At 47.6% G+C, this 17061-nt stretch overlaps 1 protein-coding gene across 17 annotated transcripts in view; it reads left to right on the plus strand.

The window, feature by feature from the left end:
* The first annotated feature begins 4614 nt into the window (after positions 1–4614).
* FBXO34 (F-box protein 34) overlaps positions 4615–17061 on the plus strand; it is a 33837-nt gene continuing 21390 nt past the window's right edge. For 11 of the 17 annotated variants that reach the window (XM_072338621.1, XM_072338624.1, XM_072338622.1 and 8 more), the window contains exons 1-2: positions 5297–5410; positions 15248–15326. The gene's annotated coding sequence lies outside the window, so the exon portion shown is untranslated. Of the gene's footprint in view, positions 4762–5296; positions 5411–15247; positions 15327–15941; positions 16160–17061 lie in introns of those variants that run through there. The other 6 variants (XM_072338613.1, XM_072338620.1, XM_072338614.1 and 3 more) reach the window with 5 other exon arrangements.

Here is a 17061-nt window from a genome sequence, read left to right on the forward strand (position 1 = left end):
AGCAAGAAGTGGGTTAAAGAGTGCTCAGTCTAAGTGCACAGCTGCTTCTTGCAGCAGTGATCTGTTTTGCACCATTTGCTGCCGGCTCTGTGCATCACAGAATGCAGCTGTCAGAGAAATGCCACCTTCTCGAGTGTCTGTAGGTACCGAGTTCAGGCAGTGTGGCTACACTACAGCCCGGGCTTTAACCTCACCAGCTCAGGTAACACCAGTGATAGCCTAGCAGGGCACACTCCATGCAAACTGGTAATGCGAGAACACAACTCAGGTCCTTGGCAAGCTCACACTGTGCCTGCAGCTTCACTGGTTGTTACCTGAGCTGGCTAGGCTATAGGCAGAATGAGTTTCCTTAACACACACTGCAATTACACTTTCCACTGATGATATCTAGGACACTGCTGTGGTCTTTTTTGTATTTGAATAACGCCACCATTTCAAAGTATTTCAATGTCATTTACGATAAAGCATGGTAATTTTTTTTTTTCCCCTGCCAAATTCCTGATTGCTACTGATTTTACTGTGTTAAGAGGAATAAACATATTACCCTGTAATAGAGATAAAGCAGTGCGAATACATAAACTCATTATCTTGTACAGATATTATACATGCCTGAAAGATTAAATGTGTCATTCTCATACCGTCCTGATGATTTGGTGATAATATGCTTGCATTTAAGCCACTGAAGCTTTGAGAACCAATTTGAATTTCCCTGTTCCTTGACAATGAGAGTGTCAGCATGTCCTTTCTACTCCACTTTTCATTCTTTCGTGTGAGATACTGTGTTTTGTGAGGGTAATTCTTCCTATTTCTATTTAAAAATGGTAACGTCTCTCCATTGGGCAAACCCTCTTTGGGATGTTTCCTGTAGCCAGGTCTCTGTGAGGGAGGTGGGAGTTGCCACTCACCCTTGGGAGCCGTCTCACACTCTCTGGGTTATAAATAGCAAGGCCAGGTACCCGACTTGAGGTGTTAAGTTGCACTCTGGCAGCCTGATACCTAACAGTCAGATGTTGTAGCACATTTATAAGCTCCCAGCTTTCACGGCGTCACGTCTAAAATGCAAACTAGCAACCTTAAAATGTGAGGTGTGGTTAAAAACAAAGTCTGGGTACTTTTTATCTCTGCGTATCTTTACATCCTGTGTTATTTACATTGTGTTTACAATGAGCATTCCCTGCTGTTACAGATTCCAGTCCGAAGCTCTTCTCACTCAGCACCACAGGTGGAAGCATCCTGCAGCTGGTCTCATGCTCCAAGGCTAAAAGCTATATTCTTAAGGACATTACATTCACTTCCAAAGAGATTCAGACCTTCTTGGTTTTGGTTTGGGAGCAGGAATTAACCCAAGAACAAATGCAGGATCAACCCTAAGCCACCACTGAGCGGAGTGCACACTTTGAGTTCTTTCCAGGCACTGTTTGGAGTGAGGTTGCTGTGGGTGAACTGCACAGCTACCCCCTTTAGCAAAAGCAGATGAAGAAAGTGCTTAGTGCAGTGGTATTAGTCGATGTTTCAGCAGCATTAGGTAGGTTTCTAATTGAGTTAGGTCAAGACCACTATGTTTTCATTTGCAAAGAGCATCCTCCCCCCAAGCACTGACAAGACACCAGTGGTTTTTTATTCAGGGTTAAAAACCTGTGGTTATTTCTTAGCATGCAGCTCCATCGCCCAGGAGCACAATGTCTGATTTAGAAGCTGGGTGCAGCTGCTGAAGTAAAGGGTTTCACCACTAAAACAACGACAAAGGAGATAAGGAACAGCTGGTTTTAGAGTGGGAAAGCTTTGCAAAATATGACTGCTAATTAAGATGGAAACTATAAATAAAGAGCTACGGTGACCTGGTTAATCCTGTGGACTCTGAGAGAGTTAAACTTCTCCAGGTCTCTGATAAGATAGGACTGGTTTTCTTTATCTGTTGTTTTTTCAGTGTTCAAGGCTACTGCAATGCAAAAGTGCCAGATGGCCACGTGAGCTAAACAACATGCAAAATCTGTCTTATATTATCACTTAAATGCCCTGGGTGGGAAGGGGGGAGATGATGGGAGGAGAAACCTTATTTAATCGTTAGAAGTCACTTAGCAGCAAATGGCATTTTGCTGTCTTTTATCAACTTGCAGCAGAAGATTGGTTCTGTACAGTCACGGGGTCTATTATGACACCTCTTGTTCCCTTTAAGACATCTGGTGGTGTCTTCAATCCTATATCAAAATACATCACAGTCCTGTGGAACAAATGAAGATACTGTGCCGCCAGTAGCAGCCCATCGTTCTTCTGTGGTTGTTATGATCCAGTGGAGGAAGTACTGGAGAGATGAGGAACTGCAGATTCTGTTTTCAGTCCTCTCACCAATGCGGTATTTGACCTTGAGCACATTTTACCAGCGTTTTCCCTCTTGTCCTCTCTCCATCTCTATCAGCAGTGCCTGGAGCCAAGAGCCCCCAGAAGCTTTGGGAGATTCACCTCAGCCATCTGAGATGCCATGTTAATGCGATCCTGTGCCTTGGTTAATTAGTTCTGCTGCTCCACAGGACTATTGAGGCACGGTGCTGTGCTGACGCAGCACGCTGCTCTTAGCTCCAGAACAGTCTGAGGGATCTTTTTGCAGTATTGCATTATGCAGCAGTAGTCTCTCCATTGCAGGCTGCCAGCAGGCCGCAGGAATCAGCCCTTTTTGGTTCGCTTATAGATAGCCCCAGTCCTGATCTCACCCTGATCATCCGTGGTCCCCCGCAGGCTCCTTACAGGGAATGCTGAGGCTCACGCTACCATCTGGTGACACCGCTTAATTCCCCTTCTCCCAGTGCATCCCCTTTGCATTTCACTCTTGTTCTCGGTGCCTTTGGTTCAGAGGATTTCTCTGGTCGCCACCCAGCAGGGTGAGGTTTCCCTGTGCAGGACAGCACAGCGACGATGCCTGGGGTGATGCTGGTGCGACCAGCTGCGGCCCACAGCCTGCAATGCCTCCTGGATACATCCACAGCAGGAGAAAAAGGCTCGTGTTTTTGTCAGCTGAGGATAGCAACCACACAAACTATGACAGAGTGTATTTAGTTACTGTGCTCAGGAGGAAACAGTGGAACAAGCCAGCTGAAACGGCTGGCACTGCGCTGATGATGGTCCTAACATCCTCCATGGCCCAGACACTGAACCCCTTCTGCTCAGCAGGCAGGAGTTAGGTAGTTTTTAAAGCCAAATGAATCACTTTGGCTCCTTATGGAGAACTGTTTCGTTTTTAGCCTATCGGTGCATTAAAGCAGCACGGTGGAAGTTTGGCACAGGCTGCCCAAGGAGTGGTGGGATCACCGTCCCTGGAGGTGTTAAGAACACTGGAGATGTGGCATTCAGTGGGAGACATGGTCAGTGGGTGTGGTGGGGGTGTTCTGGACTTGGGGATCTTTGTGGTCTGTTCCAGTTCTACGATTCTAAGCTTGTGGTCCCATTGCTTTTGGTGTCATCATGATGGTCGCTCAACCTTACAGCACCCAGCACACTGGCATGAAGGAATGAGCCTTGAGACATCAGGGTGAACAAGCGGCCCCAAACCCTGGGGTTTGCCTTCAGACATCCCAGGCCTGGAGCCTATGGGCACTGCTGGGGAAAAACCTGCCAGGATCCTTTGTGATGCACTGAACAGGTTGTCCAAGGAGGACATTCAAGGCCAGGCTGGATGTGGCCCTGTGCAGCCTGCTGGTTGGTGACCCTGCACACAGCAGGGGGTTGGAACTGGATGAGCACTGTGGTCCTTTTCAACCCAGGCCATTCTAGGATTCCATAGTCTGTCAGTGCCTGGCTGTGCTCTGAGAAGCGCACCGCTGTACTGAGGAGAATTCCGGATACTATGGACTCTCGGGACCAGCGGAGAGCTGCGAGCGCCGTGGGGGGCACCGAGGTGCTACGAAGAGCACGCGGCCCAGCAACGGCTGTGCGCCCCGAGGCGGCCCCGGCCCTCCTACGAGCTGGGAGGCGGTCAGCGCTCGGGCGGCGCGGTGCCTGGCACGGCGCGGGGGCGGCGTTCCGCGTACCTCCCCGGCGGGCCCAGGCCCGTCCCGCCCCGCCCCGGGCGCGGATTGGCGCGGCCTCCGCGGCTCCTCCCGCCGCCGCCGCCGCTCGGCTCAGGGGGGGATCCGGCCGCGCCGCGCTCAGCCTGGCGGCTCCGTGCTGCGTGCCGCCGGGATTCCTTCGCTTGTGGGCCGCGCTCCGGTAGGCCTCGGACGGCGCGGCGGGGTCTCGCGGCGGGAGGGGGGCGGGCAGGTGGGCGGACGAGCGGCGAGCAGCGAGCAGGCCCCGCGCGCAGCGCCCGCGCTCCCGGCCGGCCATGGCGGCTGCGGGGCCCGTGGAGGGGCGGTTGGCTGTGTCCCGGCCGCGGGTCTGCTCGCTCCGGGCCTTCCCGGCTGTGACAGCGAGGCGGGTGGGAGGCCGGGCCGTGCTGCGGGGCCGGGGCCGGACACCTCCCGGCCGCCCGTGAGGGGCTCGCGGGGCCTCTTGGCCGGCCGGCCCGCGGCTCTGCCTCCTGCCGCTTCCTGAGCGGGCTTTTCCGCAGCCTGCTGGAGCAGGGATTCTGTATGTCCATAAATCTAGCGAAAATACGGCTGGGTCGAGCGGGTATTATTTGTAATAGCGCGTTCACGTGGGAGTTGTGTAAGGACTGAGGGAAAGCTTAAAAGTCCGAGCACAGTGGAATCGATTTCTTCTCAACATTACTTCCTCCGAGGCCTCGTTTGGAGCAACGAGCGCAGCTTTCAGTTCCTGCAGCAAACCAAGGTGACCGTGTGCTTTTCAATCGGGGGAGGAAAAAAAATCCCTACCGTCAGCATGAGCCGTGGGGATAGCGCTGCTCCTGCAGCACCGTGCCTGCCTGCTCCCAAAGAACCGGCTGTAAAACCCGCCCGTGGAGCTGCATAAATAGCCGAGTGGTTGGCCCTGCTGCGCTGCATGCTATCTCGGTTATGCTGCTCTCGGGATCCAGTTTTGGTGGCTTGAGATAGGAGAGAGCTGGCTTTGAACTGGTGAGCTCGAGGAGTTGCGAGGCTTAATGAATGTTTGTGTAGCGCTCCGCGTTTTCTCGGATGAAAGGTTTTACATAATTGGCCTCTGTAATTGTCTGTCACCCCCGGAGAAGAGCCGAAAAACCCCCGCTGGTGGAGGTAGGCAGTCGTTTTTGGGAGACCAAAGTCTAAACCCTATAGGTGCCTGTAGGTTGTTCATGTTGTTACTGCTTAACGCGGCGGTAGCGAAATGACTCACTCGGAGGGAAGAAAATTCAACACATCTATTTCTGCTCTCAGTTGTGAGCGGCGCACAAATGACATCCTGCCTACACAGGAGCAACTTCTTCGGTGAGCTGAAGAATTCCTAATGCAGCTCTGCTCGAGTTGCACCAGAGCTGCTTTTTACCTTTGAAATCATAACTGCAAGCCTTTTATTTTTTATGTTTTTTAAAACACTGTTTCGATTCCTTTATAATAAATGCCTAATCCCTTGCTGCAGGGGGTGGGAGTGTTTTCCATGCAGCCTTTTTGGTCCTGAGGGTGGAGGGGGGGGGGAAGGGAGTGCCTCTATGGCTTTCCAGCAGCCACCCGCCTTCCTGGAGTGAAAGAGCCTTATTGAGTGGGTCTGAAGGTAACCTGCCCAAATTCTCCTTTTACGTGGTAAAGCCATAAATTTGCTGCAGCACAAGCGCCTTTGAGGGAAGGAGATGGAATGTCAAGGAGCCCGTGCTTCATGGCGAGCAGTCTGCTAACAAAGGCAGCATCTGTTAATTGCATCGCGCTTATCAAAATCTTCTCCCTTCAAATGACAAAGTTCCATTTTTGGTAGGTGTGAAAAGTTGTGGGATTTGATGCCGCTGCCTTAAAATCATCTCGCAGGCTCTGGATGACTAAGTTGTTTCTTTCATATTTAATTGGAGGACAAGCAGAGGTTGAAGAAGCAGCTTTATGTGCTCAGTGCTCATTAAAATCTTTGCTCTGCTCAGATAAGGATCGTGAGCATGCGGGAGTGACTTGTCAAGCTCTAAGCTGCAAGTGATTTTCTTACAGGTGTATAAAACACCTCTATGTGTTCCTTAGAGCTGGAAGCTCGTGCTGCAGGTGTGTGCCATGGCGCTGGGCAGCCAGCTCCATAACAGCAAGCTGTGCACAGAGACCTGCCTGCAGTTTCCATGCCAGGAAGGGCTGCGGTTTGGGGTACAGAGGTGCTGTGTTGATTGATGTGCTGTGAAGCTGAACATGGTGTAGTATATACAAGATACCACCTGGCTGCTGACTGGCCCTGAGGTTCCAGGAATTGACACATCCAGCATGACGTGTTAGTTTAGCTTCTTGCCCCCCCGTACCTTAACAGCACAGGTGTTTCAGTACAGTCTTTCAATGCCAGTTACTTCATTCACCTCAGATATCGTGTATTTCACTATTTCTGTTGCTGATTTTAATCTCTTCTCCCATCAGTGCAGTGCAATGAAAGTGGCAGCTTTTCTTGCCCCCGTTATAGCTGAGCCTGTAAGGAAAATATAGTGCTGGTCTGAAGGTTGCTGTTCAAGATCATGCCATTCTGGAAGCTTGCCCTATCTCCTGGCACAATCTATTGCTTTTTTTTCCTTTCCTCTTGTAATTCTTTGGACTCAAACGTACAGACAGGACCATCTAAGTAGTATTAAGCTTTGGAAGGAGGTCTCAGTGAAAGCTGCTGATCAGACCCCAGCTTCTCAGATCGGAGAGCTCTGCAGTGGGGGGGGGGCACAGGAGTGTTGCTTTGGTGTGTGTGGCTGCTCAGTTCTTATTTGTACCGCGTTTTCTGGTCTTGTTTTCTAAGCCGTTTTGACTCTAATAACTTACCAAAGTTAGAATCTATTCAAGTCAGCATGACAGACGTACTAAAGGCAATATTTTTTCTTTATTTTTGGGGTGTAAATATAGTCCTTTTTAAAAGGAACGTCGCTCTCCCCATAATGAATCAGAATAAGGATCAGAATAACTGCTTATCATGCAAATCCTGGCCGTAGCTGTGGAATTAGTATGTATTTATTCCCCAAATAACTTATTTTTCTCCCTTCTGACTGTTTGCTGTATCACTTGCTAACCTGCTGTTGCAGTCTCATGCCTGTATTGTCACTAGAGGCGTATGTGCCACTGTAGGCATGGTGGTTAGCTTTAATCAAGCTGTTTTAGGCTTTAAAAGCAGTGAAAGAGTAGCTGGCTTTGCCATTGGGGAGTCTTGTGCAGTTTGCATTGGTGGCAGCCTGGTCTGCTGCTTGGCGACCCTGCACAGAGCAGGGGGTTGAAACTGGATGAGCGTTGTGGTCCTTTTCAACCCAGGCTATTCTGTGATTCTATGATATTATATTATGATTCATTTGGGTGGCCATAGTGAGATGCAGGTTTCTGCAGTGTCAGTGCAATGGGTATCGGGGGCAGATGGATTAAATATAGCTCAGGGATGCCTGGATATGTTGCAATTGCACCTCTTCTTGCAGTGCGTGTTTACATGGGTCACCTTCCTACACATCTGAGGTTCCGCTGCTGCTTTCATAAAGAGCTGTTGCTGAGAGGCTGCACGACTGCCTGATAATGTTTTGAGAGTAAAAATACTCTACAGAGGGATGTGCAAATGGCCGTTAAGGAAATTAGCTTTAATTATTCAGAAATGGCTGACTTACCTTGGGGTGCAGAAAGCATGGGCTTTTCCTTAACAAAATCCCTGCTTTAGAAGCTGCTATGTCTGCAGTTCACAGCAGAGTAATGGCATGTAGGTAGGACAGAGGCTGAATTTCTGCCAGTTGAAATCTTGCTGTCCTAACGTGCTGTTCTTTACAGCGCTTGGAAGGCGATATGCAGCGTTCTTCTGCCTCGCAGCAAAACAAGTAGTGATTAAAAATTCAGCAGATGTTGTGGTTCGTTTAGCTGCTTGTTCTTGCATCATTCAGGTCATATCGCACAATTAATGTTGCTAATGTTCACTCTTAGCTTTTTTTTTTGTTCTAAGAGTGGAGATTATCGGAACCACCATGGGATTTCTCGAGCTGTTTTGGCAGGAACTAGGCTGCACGAAGTAAATTATTCAGAACTGTTTTCTTCCTTCCTCTAACTTGAAGGATCTCTTTATTTCTCAAATATGATCTGGTTGTGCCAGGCAGGCTTTTATTTTCTGCAGCTTTTCTCAATTTTGAAAGTGTTTTCTTTTGATAGCTTTGAGAGACGTGACTCCCTGCTTGAGAAGAAGAGGAAGGGGGAAAAAAACCCACCACGATAGGTGTAAGTGCTTGTTTGCTTCGTTGAACTCAGTATTTCATTTGGCCACAGAAGTATTTTTGTGAAAGCATTTTCGCTTTGTTTCAGGCAGAGCTTCCTGCTGCTTTCAGAACCTCTACTTTTGGTGTCACTCAGTGTTGGTTAATAGCATGCAGTCCTGTGTGTCGCATATTTGCCTTGCAAATGACATCAGTTTGGATTACCCTTTCCCTTCCCTATATTCCTTTAAACATGGAGAGCTTTAGCATTCTTCTAGCAGCACACAGGGGTTCTGGATGCCTTTTCTGGAGCTACAAAGCAGCATTAATGCATCAAGGTTATGGTTTGTTCTCACTTTCTTCAGAATCCTGGTGCCTCTTCTGCAGAGTGAGAAGCTTCCCATTGCATCATGGTGAGCACAGGGTTGGTTTTGGTTGACCTTCCGGTGCCTTTTGTCTATATCTGCTCATGCTGGTGTTGTGAAGCTGGGCATCCCTCAGCAGATGCCCATTGGGCTGGATGTGCTTGCAGGACATCTTTCTGCATAACCACCAAGGTCAAGGCAAACCACTGAGGGAAGTTGCTGGGTTTTTGAGTGTCTTTGAGAGGGACTTGCTATACTGGGGCAGCTGTAGGATTTTGTGCACGGAGAAACTGATTCAAAATGTAGAACGCAGGTTGAGTATCTTGGTCAAGGGCACTTGGGGTTCAGCCCTCCTCCATCTCACTGCTGCAGGGAGCTCAAGTACCTCCGGGCTGTATCTTTTTAGCATGAGGTAAGTGAGAAATCACTAAGAATGCACGAATCCAGATTTTCCATTACAGCATATGATGCACAACATAGGATAGATATGCCTATAAGCTGGGTTTTGAAGAAGTGATGGGCAGAATGTGGAGGCTTTCCAGGGTAAGCACGTTGTTTGAACGTGAGCTTCAGATACCTTTTCGTTCTTGTTCTATCAATTAGTACATCAGGAGGATGTATTTTTTAGACAAAGCAGACATTTTTCTTTGGACAAAAGTATTTGGACTGTACTTGCAAATGTACTTCATGGAGAGAACTTGTTTCAGTGGAATTATGGGCAGATAGTCAATAGACTTGAAAAACTGAGGTCTTAAATAGAAATCTCACCTCAATCTCTGCAGCTTTATGTCTAGAACGATGGAAAACAAGTATTCAGATGGTGTTCCTTTAATATTTCTGCTACCATGTATGTGTTATTGCATGCTGTACTTGCAGAATTGATATTTAGGATGCATCTAATTGCCAATTGCAGAAATAACTTTGCACACAGCTAATTCCATCTGGCAGAACAACCAGAGAGAGGTTAACTTCACTTATTTGAGGCCTCCTTATTGCTGTGTTAATTACCTAGTGTGAACTTTGGAAATAACTTAAGATTTCATTAATTTTAAGCATCCTAGCAACTGCAAGCCACTTCTAGCTCACTTCATGCTTTTGGTCTTTTACCAGCTTGGGTTTAGTGAGCTTCAGTAGCATCTTTTTCCTCTTCCCAATAATTTGCACACATAAGAGCAGCTTGCTGCCATTTCAGTGTTCTTCAGCATGGGATCTGACACAGTTCTTTCTGTCATTTGAGTGTGAAAAGACCCCATAAAGTGTTGAAATTACCTTCTCTTAAAGGGAATGCTGAAACAATAGGATTGAAAACGAGGTTTCAGTCATTCTGTTGCACAGCATGAGGAGCAGCTGATATGTTTTAGGTGTAGGTGGGTTTTCTAAAAGTAAACCTGAGGAAAGTAGGGCACATCAAGTCTGGTCCTAATTCTGTGATAGCTGTTCTCATTGTGTGAATTCTTAAGCTCTGAAGAGTATGAAGTCATCCTTGCATGTAGTTACTGAACGCCCTCTGTTAGTAAGAGGCTGCTTTTTTCACTTCAGTTTTCAACATCTCAAGGTAGTTTTGCAAGGTGCCAGGCAGGGGAGGCCTATAATCTGTGAAATATGGAAAAAAATAGGATTTTTTCTAGTAAGGAATTTATAAAGGAAAATGGAAATGGCTTTATTGGACTGTTCTGGAGTGGTTAATGTCCTCTTGGATGGGATGGAGAACTGGGGAGAGCAAAACCATGACAGATACTGGGTTGGAAGAAGACTTGGGATGACTGAAGTGACAGTTCCTAGTGCTGAGCTGGAGGTTCATTCCCTGCCTGGTGTGCTGCTTTACAAGACAGCCTAGCTTCTTTTTTTTGATTTATAAAGCTCTTAATTGAGGTCTTTGTTCTGAACTTTGCCTCATCTAAGCCTTTATTGCAAAATGGAAAAGGGCTCTCCTTGGTGAAACGTCTGCTCTGGCACAGGGACTGCACTCTTAGCGTGTGTTGCTAAATGTGTGCAGGGCTGCTCTTTGTCCCATGTAGCAGCCCTTTCCCAGTGTGCCGGTGTTGATCTACTCTCGCTCTCATTGCACTGCCTGGGATGTTCAGCATTGCCCAGTGAGGCTGTGGATGCCCCCTCCCTGGAAGCACTGAAGGCCAGGCTGGATGGGACTTTAAGCAACCTGGTTAAGGAGGAGGTGTCCCTGCCTATTGCAGGGGGTTGGAACTGGGTGGTCTTAAAGGTCCCTTCCAATCCAAACCATTCTATTATTGGCCTTTCTGAGTTCGTGCCCTGAGCAGCAGTCCTCAATGATCCTCTGCCACCACTCTAGAAATGCTTACTTTTGAAGGATTAATAACAGCAATGAACTCGATAAGCTCAGAGGTCTTTTCAACCTTAATGAGTCTGTGATTCGAACTTAAAGGAGTTCATTTTTAACACAGCACTGCAGTCTTTTGAATGAGAGCTTGGAGTTGTTCAAATGGTGAGACGCTCCCTGTGCTGATGGTGCATCAGATGTCAGAGACATGAGACTAAACCAGTTCTCCTAATGATTGGTTGGTTATGCTTTAACAGCTTACATGATTGCTAAAATGACCAGTGATACGGCAGCTACAGGCTTCAGGGTAAATGGTAAGATAAAACACCTAGCCAGCAACGTGCAGCTCTATAAGGGAATATGGGGTGCAGGTTGTTTGGGTAAAATAAGCCAACATATCGTAGAACCATGGAATCAAGGTTGGATGAGACCACCGAGATCTTCTAGTCCAGCTGTGAACCCATCAGCACCATGTCCAGGTTGGAGTCAGCAAAGCCATGGTGTGCCAAATGTGTCATGTTTGGCTCCCAGAGGGGTTGGTGAGTGATGCTTTCAGTTAAAATTAGCAGGAGCAGCCATGCTTTATCCTTTTCCTGGTGCTTTTCCTGGAGCAGCCCAACACCAGCAGGTTAACCTTAATATGTGAATGTGTGTGGGTGCCTGAGAACGGCGTCCCATTAAGTAAAGCGGTGACTTGTTTCTGGGGAGATGCTTAGAATGCCTTCTTTGGTCTGCCAGCCAGGCCAAACCAGGCTTGTTAGCAGCTTGTGACAGCTCTGCTTTGCTTTGTAGGTATTTTAAGTGGTGTGAGGGTAGCAGAACTAGAGGGAGATGTGATAACGACTGTGCTGCTTTTTCTTTATGGAGAAGAGAGGAGGGGAGGAGATGGGCCTAATTGCATACCTTCCAATTGCAGTTACTTCATTACTGAATTATCACCGGAGCAGCCCTGCAGTCTGTTCTGATAGCAGCAGATAAGTGGTGTGGCTTGCAGCACTTCAATCTAAACAAAACTTAAGTGCTCTTTCCTTTTTCCCTGGAGTGAAACTGTAATTTAATTACATGAATGTTAGCCAGGGCAAAGTTTTCTTCAGCTGTTGTGAATCTTCTGTGGGCTTTGTGTGTGCTGCAGGTGTGTCTGCAGTGGTATGGAGCAAAGGTGCCCTAAAATACTGTGTTCCTTGCCTGGCAGCTTCAGGTGAGGTTTCTCCTAGAGCTTTGCCAGGTAAAGATACATAACACTCATTGTATTTGTCCCAAATGGTTTAGACAGGAACTGAATGCTAACTGGTTTATATTTGCTGTCTATAGAGATGCGTTAGTGAGTTTCTGTCTGCATTAGGTCCCGAATAGCTGAATTGAACAGCTGGAGCCAGCCTCTGCCACCATTCTGCTGCCATAGAACAGGAGCCCTGTGGTGCGAGTGGGCTTGGAGAACAGTCTGTACCTGAACCACATTGGTTCGAACAGAACCAATGCAGAGTACCCAGCAGAGGTAGAAGTGCCCTCAATGCAGCCCGTGTGATGCAAAAGAGAATCAGTGAGCAGAGCTTCAGAGAGGACTCCTTGTCTTCCTTTCAAATGGGGTACAAGTGCATTTGTGCATCAGTTTGAATCCTGATGAAATAGCTTCTTGGAACTGATGATTCAGAAAGATGATGGTTTTGAAATGAGAAGCTGCAGAGAAATGCCTGGATCTTGGATAGCATAGGGCTGGTCAGTGCTTAAACTCCTGTCCGAGTAACGTTTTTTTTTTTGGACCGCCATACAACTGTTAAATCTGATCTATTCCTATAGAGACAGCTGACTGTGCAGTCTGAGCTGTGTGCAGTTCTTTGTCTCTGACTCAAATGGAAATGTAGTTTGTTTTTTAATTAAATTGAACTCAACTGTCACTGCCCCTAAGGGGGTCTGTTCTTGCAAGCTGTGCTTGGACTCGAGGCAGTGCTCTTGGCTCTGGCTGCTTCTTGCTGTAAGCATGGTAACTCAAGTCAGGGTGATGGGAGGATGGTAACGCACTAAGACAGATATTTGATGACGAGTGAAGTGTCTTGGGAAAGAAAAAGTAATGTGCTTTTTTTTTTTTAATGTTGATAGATTATATATATATTTTTTTCCTTAAGTTTGGGCTGGGTTGTGTTGGTTGTAACTTGGCTGCTGGGTTGATCGTGTAGAATAACACCGTATGAATCCAGCTGCAGCATTAAGCTCTTGGAATAGCTTAAGGTGAGGGGATGGTGGGTTTCAAATAATCAAAGAGTGTGAGGCCCCCTGCTCAGGTCTTGCATTGGCTGTGTGGCTTTTCAGAAGGAGACCCACACATGCTTTGCAAACTGCTGTGTACAAAGCGCTCTGGAGCGGATCCATGCTTTGATAAGAACAATATGGGTCTTTTAATGAGATGAACTGCATCACCTTTTATAAGGAGGCGTTTATTTCTTTCTGTGGAAAAAAAAATGACATACTCCTTTGGAAATCCATAGCTGAATGCTGCTCTGCCTTTGCTTTTGTCCATGGGTATTGCAGGGACGTGAGGCTGGTGTGTTGGGTTGAGCATTATCTAAAGAAAAACAAGACTGAAGCCTGATACGTACCCTGGAAGGCAGGGCTACCTGACCCAGCTTGTTCTTGGCTACGGCTGCTTCAAAAAGCTGTTGGCCACGTGATCCTTGTGCAAGTCCTGCTTCCCCAAATGGTCTGTCTGACTTGCCAGCGCTGCACTTGATGTTTGGGAATTGCTCTGGGCAAGCTGATAAAGCTCCTGTGGCCATTTGGGGTGGGGAAGTTGTCCTTCCCCATGCTCAGTTTCTTGAATCTTGTTATCCAACCTCCTCCTAGCAGCTGTCTAGCCTCGGATCTTCCCAGGCCTTTATTTACCTGTTGATGGTTGAACTGTGCCCTCAGCATTTCCTTCCTTTTGTGTGTTTGCCTTGGAGGTGTGGTTGCTCATCTTGTGCAACCTGAAGCCATGTCGGATTGCTGCTGTCAGTGTGCAGAGTGGGAAGGGGGTGCTGAGTGTCTGCAGGTCTTGCCAATTGAGATGGATGCATGGGCCTACTAGTAAGCTTCAGCATCCATCACTGGGGTCACCACGAGAATCTCTGCTTCTGCAGTGCTGCAGCCTTGTAACTGGGTTGCATTGAGTGTCTGAGGGCTGAAGCTGGGGCAGGTCTGAGTGCTTTGGTGGCTGAGGTGGCATTGGCACGTGGCACTTGTCAGGGTGCGTACTCCTGAATGACAGCAGCCTGCTCATCCCTTCATAATTTGCAGTTTGCATTTAAAAGCGAAGGGATTTAAATGTTGTTGTGTTTTTTTTTCTTCCTTGCAGTTGTGGTCCACAGCAGCAATTAGCTGTTTGGCGCTGGTGGCTAATTGTGTAAGTAGACATTGCTAAAGAGAGCAGGGAGTTGAGCGGAGGTGTTTGTACCTTCAGAAACTGGTATAATTCAGGTCTGAATCAAGTTCAGACTCACGCTCAAACAGGTTGTGGAATTTATTTATACAACACCACTGGGGTGTGTGGCATCGCAGAGACAAATAAACGATGGCTCTCAGCCCTGAGGCTCATGTTTAGTGTTAGATAACATAGCATGGGGTAATTATAGCCAGGGACCTGGGCGGAGGGGGTTAGGAGCAGGTGAGGGTTACGTCGGTGCCGAGAACACTGAGTGTTCCTTGTTGTGCCTACAGCTCTCTAATGGCACTGTGAAGAACGTATGGGTGCGTCTGAGGTTATGGGAAGGATGGAGGTCAGCTCTGCAGGAGGAAGCGTTGAGTGAGTTACAGAAGTCGTGTGGATTAATAAGAAAAAGCGGAAGGAGGTGAACTGAAATGAGTTGAGTGCGCAGGGAGTGGCTGTGTTTACACGGAGGCCGAGTATGCAGCAGGAATTGGGCTGCGAGGTCATGGCTTTGGGTGTTGAGGAGATCAGCAGCTGGAGCCCTGAGTGCCTGTTCTTGATGTGCGTGGAGGGGCAGCTAAAGGAAGGGGACTGGAGTTGCTGCTTCAGGCTTCGTAGTTCCTCTTTGTAGTCCTTGCTGTCCCTGCAGCCTGGGAATCGTGGTTCTAAAGCAGCTTTTTCCCAGTGGGACTTACCCTGGTGGCAAGGCAGCTGCCTTTGATGGCAGTTGGACTCTGTTTGGGGTGTATTGGCCCAGCTGACACTGAGGACTTTCTCTCATTGGTGGTTTTCTGACTGGCAGTGTTGTACTGATGGTTCCCGTGTACCCTTTGCAGTGGGGTGAATGAGCAGTGTTCCTTGGCTGGCTTTTTGTGTTAAACTGGCGGATCTTTTTGGTTTCAAGGGCTGGCTAGTCATTAACTTGTAACTAATTTCCTTTTTCCTTCCCTTTTGCTCTTCAGAAATGTGATTCTCGTGAGTGTGCAAGGAACCTACAGAACTGTAATGTCTAACACTACACGGAATAACAACTGTTTGAAGGTACCACCCTTTTTTAACTAATAAACTGCTCTGTTGTAGGTTGGGTTAATGACGGACTGATCTTTGGTTCGCAGCCAAAGTTCAATGTGAAGATCCATGTCTTATGTAATGCCTTCTTTTCCAAATGGGTGACGGTGGTGTGACACTGCACTCTTATTTCCAGCGAAGCTTTGTGTGCCGAAGGGCCCACCCCTGTTTCTTTCTCAAAGATCTCTCCAGGCAGGTCTGGTGTTGCTGTAGGAACAGATGGCAGCTTCTATTCAGAGAGCTGAACTTCCTTCGTCCTTCTTGGCCATCCCTGGAAACATATTGCCCTTCTTCAGTGATGCGTCATGGCTGGCCTGTTTGTCATGACGTTAATGACAGCCTGGGTCATCTTTCTTGACAAGAGGCTTCAAGCCCTATTTGGGAAGAATATTAAGATAAAGTGCAGTTGGACTGTAGCACTGAGATTGCAATGTCTCAGCTGTTTATGCTGCATTAACCAGCTCTCGGGCGTTGGCTTGATCTGCTGCCTGATCCTGCAGTGATGCCATAATACTGAATTTTGGACTGCCCTGTACGTTTCCATGGCAACAGACTGATGTCACAGGCTCAAGGACATGACTTCAGTGTACGATCATGCGGAGGCACGATCAGATTTGCGAAGGAGAAAGCTGACTAATGCGCATCTCAAAAGCCAGCAAGGGGAGCGTGGGTTACGGCTGACCAAGCAAGGTGTTTCAGTATGAAAATTCCCCTATCAGGCAGAGGAGGATGTGATGATGTCTTTAAGGCAGGAACATCCGTTGCAATGAGCTTCTGTTTACAGGGGATAAGCAGCCATCCAGCAGGTATCCTGTTTCTTTTCAGCAGGTGCTGTTCTGGGCTGGGGGAACTTGCTTGTTGGTTTCAGACCTTTGAGAGGTCAATGTTTTGTGTTGTTATATTAGGGAGCTTCTCATTAGCATGCTTTCTTGTTAGTGTACTGAGACCGCTTTTTCTTGCATAGCGTACAAATAGTTTAATTGGTTTTCCAAAGCTTTTATTTGATCCGTGATATTGGAAGGTGGAAGGGGAACTCTGCATCTGCATTACGGTCACATTTTCCTATATCCTATTAGCAGATTCCAAGATTGTTTAATGTGATCTCCACCCATTTCATTTGGCCGCAACCTTTGCTCCCATGAAAACAAGGCTGATTGTTCTGAATTGCTGTGTGTATGTGCTTTGGCACGGCATGAAGGTACCTATAATAACACAACCATTGTCTAGGAAAAGAAAAAAAAAAGCAGTTTGCAGTAATAACTACAAATAAAAGGGTGCAGTACTGGGGCAAAGACAGATAATGGTCGTTTTCCCACCCATTCTATGCAACAGCTTCTCAACATGGTCACCCCTCTGCGTGACACCGATGTGGGCTTCAGCGTGGTATGTGAATATTGGGAGTGAAGGAGTGAAATATTTGCATGCTGTTCCAAGTTTCTCTTTCCTGGACGCAGTTCCATTGCTCATATCTACGGATGGGGAGGCCGAATGACTTTTGCACAATGTGGTGTTTTATTTGCATGCTGCGAGCAGTTTAACAAGTGTATGTGCTAAATGAAGCATTTCCACTTTCAGTCATCAGTTGATGCACCCTTAAATTAAGGGTGGGGGAAGGGAGGGAAGTGCCTTGAGGTTGAAGAGTGAAGATTTGAGGGGTGACATTGTGCTGTGTGCTCGAACGGATGGCTGCTTGTGCCAAGCTTGAACA

Source organism: Excalfactoria chinensis, chromosome 5 (assembly GCF_039878825.1).
Source record: "Excalfactoria chinensis isolate bCotChi1 chromosome 5, bCotChi1.hap2, whole genome shotgun sequence".
Taxonomy (NCBI): domain Eukaryota; kingdom Metazoa; phylum Chordata; class Aves; order Galliformes; family Phasianidae; genus Excalfactoria; species Excalfactoria chinensis.